The sequence below is a fragment of the Triticum aestivum genome, chromosome 5D (assembly GCF_018294505.1).
Source record: "Triticum aestivum cultivar Chinese Spring chromosome 5D, IWGSC CS RefSeq v2.1, whole genome shotgun sequence".
Classification (NCBI taxonomy): Eukaryota; Viridiplantae; Streptophyta; class Magnoliopsida; order Poales; family Poaceae; genus Triticum; species Triticum aestivum.
Window position 1 is genome coordinate 549757679 of NC_057808.1, and position 3793 is coordinate 549761471.

At 44.0% G+C, this 3793-nt stretch overlaps 2 non-coding genes across 2 annotated transcripts; both read right to left on the reverse strand.

Annotated features, from left to right (window-relative positions):
• Window positions 1-2022: 2022 nt before the first annotated feature.
• Window positions 2023-2125, reverse strand: LOC123126888 (U6 spliceosomal RNA). The gene has a single exon (XR_006462097.1). It is a non-coding gene; the product is annotated as a U6 spliceosomal RNA (small nuclear RNA).
• A 1056-nt stretch (window positions 2126-3181) lies between these two features.
• Window positions 3182-3284, reverse strand: LOC123126814 (U6 spliceosomal RNA). Its single transcript, XR_006462027.1, has one exon. It is a non-coding gene; the product is annotated as a U6 spliceosomal RNA (small nuclear RNA).
• Between the last annotated feature and the right edge of the window lie 509 nt (window positions 3285-3793).

A 3793-nucleotide genomic window follows, 5' to 3' on the forward strand; every position in this document is an offset into this window, starting at 1 on the left:
AGGACGTTGCTCTTAAGAAGATGGCAATTGCATTCAACACCCACAAGAAAACTATATGGGCCAACTACCTCGCTGCAGAAAGGAAGACTCCAGAATTCAAGGGAACACTGGAGAAGCAAAGAGAACACTGGCCCGCTTTCGTGAAATTCAAGGAATCAGAATTATCTAAGGAACGGTTGAGAAAAAACAAGGCCAATGCCGCAAAAAAGACGCAGCTCCATAGGCTGGGTCCAGGTGGCTACGCGGTGGCAATGCCTAAGTGGGATAAGTCTGAGCAAGAGATGGAGGATGCAGGGGTCACTCCGGTTACTAGGAGCTGGCCCCCAGGTGCAGAACTTGGTTCTATGCGCATGGGGGGCGTTGGACCCGAAGACAGGCCTGGTTTCGAAGAAGGCAAGTGTAAACGGAGCAGAACAAAACTTACTTGACGCAATAGAAGATGCTCGAAAGGGGGTGTTCACGCCCAACAGAGAGAACAACGAGCTTACGTGCACCCTGGGAAATCCTGAACACCCGGGAAGAACACGAGGCAAGGGCGTTATTCCCTGGTGTGAGGGCTTTTCGGAATGGAACGATGACTACAGGACCCGTGCAAGAAAGAAGATGGAGGAGGAGAAGAAGAGGAAGCTGGAGGAGGAGCAGAGGAAGCGGGACGCGGAACGCCTTCAGGACCTAGAAGCAAGGCACGCGGACTTGGCACTCAAATTCCAGCAGCAGCAGATCACCTCACTTAGCCAGGAAAGGGGGTCTCAGCAGCGGCAGCAGCAAGCGGATGATCATCCAGCATTGGATAGCACCGTCCCATCCATGCCGAGAAGAAGCTTTGGTTCCGCCCCGGGCGCCAGTTGCAGGCCGGATCTCTCTTGATGTGACCCAAATTAATAGAAGAGCATAACGGGCCCTTGTATTTTTTCATTAGGGAACAACGAATGATGCTTGGACAGTAAAAAGAATACTATAGTTTTTGCCGCACATGGGGGGAGGGCACATTCATGTTTAGGAAAGGAGAGATCAAAAAATCCTTTTGTTTCTTTACAATTTATGAAAGGTGGATTATGAAAATTGACAAACCTTTTTAAAAAGCAAACTTGTGCGCGAAGGAGACTAGACGGTCAAGTTGTTGCCACAAGTACATATTGCATAGACCATAGTGCCAAAAGGTTCATGCTAAGCTAGCTTACCGTGTCTTTGGTGTGACTAGATGTATAAAATGGTATGCAACATATATAGTTTACTACATGAAGATTGAGATTTCACGTTTAGGAAAGGAGGGATCAACAAATCTTTTTAGTTGTTCACAATTTATGAAAGGTGGATTATGCAAATCGACAAACCTTTTTAAAAAGCAAACTTGTGCGTGAAGGAGATTAGACGATCAAGTTGTTGCCACAAGCACACATTGCAAAGACCATAGTGCCAAAAGGTTCATGCTAAGCTAGCTTACCGAGTCTTTGATGTGGCTAGATATATAAAATGGTATGCAACATATATACTTTTCTACATGAAGATTGAGATTTCACCAGTTGTAACCTACGTAATTCACCGACCACTAGTCATTTTACACTAAAGATAGAAAGGTTTGAAGAAGGGATTCTTTCGGGTGATACCAGAATCCAACGCTAGTGTCCGGGAGAGTTTTCTCACAAGTCTTAGAGTAGTTTGTTAGGTGGTAACATGATCAAATTAGACTAATGAAACATGTCTTTTTTGTGATATGACCAAATGACAATTAAGGTTAAGGAAGAAAGACAATAATAAATTGAAGGAATACACTACATGTAGGAGGATTGAAACAGAAAACTAATCCAGAAACGTGTAATAATAGATTAACAAGGCTAAAAAGTTACTACAGAAAGGTTGTATCTCTATTAACAAAGAAGAGAAAGTGTGTGGATCTAAATTTTAAAAGGCAGTGTTGAGGACCTCTCAGATAGAGAAGGGAAACTAAAGGGCCTTTCTGTAAGAATAGCAGCACACACAAGTGCAAGAAACAACGCTCCAGGGACTTGTGCAGAAAGTCTCAAAAAATTGGACCATTTCTCGATTTGTGCGGGTCATCCTGGCGCAGGGGCCATGCTAATGTTCTCTGTATCGTTCCAATTTTATCGGAAGTCCCCGAAGGGACGATGCTAGCTGACACGCTCTGCCTTATAAACCAGTCCGACTCTCCCCGGCTGGCCGATGTGGGACGAAACCAACGAGCGTTTGTTTTGCCCACGGCACTGTCCAGCCAAACCCAGACGCCATCGGGCGCGTGGTGGGCTGCCAGTTGCAAGCCGGATCTCTCTTCATGTGGCCCAAATTAATGGAAGAGCCTAACGGGCCCTCGTGTTTTTTCATTAGGGAATAACGAACGGTGCTTGGGCACTAAAAATAATACTATAGTTTTTGCCGCACGTGGGGGGAGGGCAGATGCATGTTTAGGAAAGGAGGGATCAACAAATCCTTTTGGTTGTTCACAATTTATGAAAGGTGGATTATGCAAATCGACAAACCTTTTTAAAAAGCAAACTTGTGCGTGAAGGAGACTAGACGATCAAGTTGTTGCCACAAGTACATACTGCAAAGACCATAGTGCCGAAAGGTTCATGCTAAGCTAGCTTATCGTGTCTTTGGTGTGACTAGATGTATAAAATGGTATGCAACATATATAGTTTACTACATGAAGATTGAGATTGCACCAGTTGTGAACTACGTAATTCATCGACCACTAGTTATTGTACACTAAAGATAGAAAGGCTTGAAGAAGGGATTCTTTTTGGTGAGACCAGAATCCAACACTAGTGTCCGGGAGAGTTTTCTCACAAGTCATAGATGAGTTTGTTAGGCGGTAACATGATAAAATTAGACTAATGAAACATGTTCTTTGCGTTATGACCAAACCACAGTTAAGGTTAAGGAACAAAGACAATAATAAATTGAAGGAATACACTACATGTAGAAGGACTGAAACAGAAAACTAATCGAGAAATGTGTAATAATAGATTAAAAAGGCTAAAAAGTTACTACAGAAAGGTTGTATCTACAATAACAAAGATGAGAAAGCGTGTGGATCTAAATTTAAAAAGGCAGTACTGACGACCTCTCTGATAGAGAAGGGAAACTAAAGGGCCTTTCTGTAAGAATAGCAGCACACAAGAGTGCAAGAAAGAAGGCTCCAAGGACTTGCGCGGAAATCTCAAAAAAATTGGACCATTTCTCGATTTGTGCGTGTCATCCTTGCGCAGGGGCCATGCTAATCTTCTCTGTATCATTCCAATTTTATCAGATGTCCCCGAAGGGACGATTCAAGCTGCCGCGCTCTGCATTATAAACCAGCCCGACTCTCCCTGGCTAGCCGATGTGGGACTAAACAACCGAGCGTTTGTTTTGCCCACGGCGTTGTCCAGCCGAACCTATCCGCCATCGTGCGTGCGGTGGGCCGCCAGTTGCAAGCCGGATCTCTCTTGATGTGGCCCAAATTAATGGAAGAGCATAACGGGCCCTCGTGTTTTTTCATGAAGGAATAACGAACAGTGCTTGGGCACTAAAAATAATACTATAGTTATTGCTGCACGTGTGGGGAGGGCACATGCACGTTTAGGAAAGGAGGGATCAACAAATCCTTTTGGTTGTTCACAATTTATGAAAGGTGGATTATGCAAATCGACAAACCTTTTTAAAAAGCAAACTTGTGCGTGAAGGAGATTAGACGATCAAGTTGTTGCCACAAGCACACATTGCAAAGACCATAGTGCCAAAAGGTTCATGCTAAGCTAGCTTACCGAGTCTTTGGTGTGACTAGATAAATAAA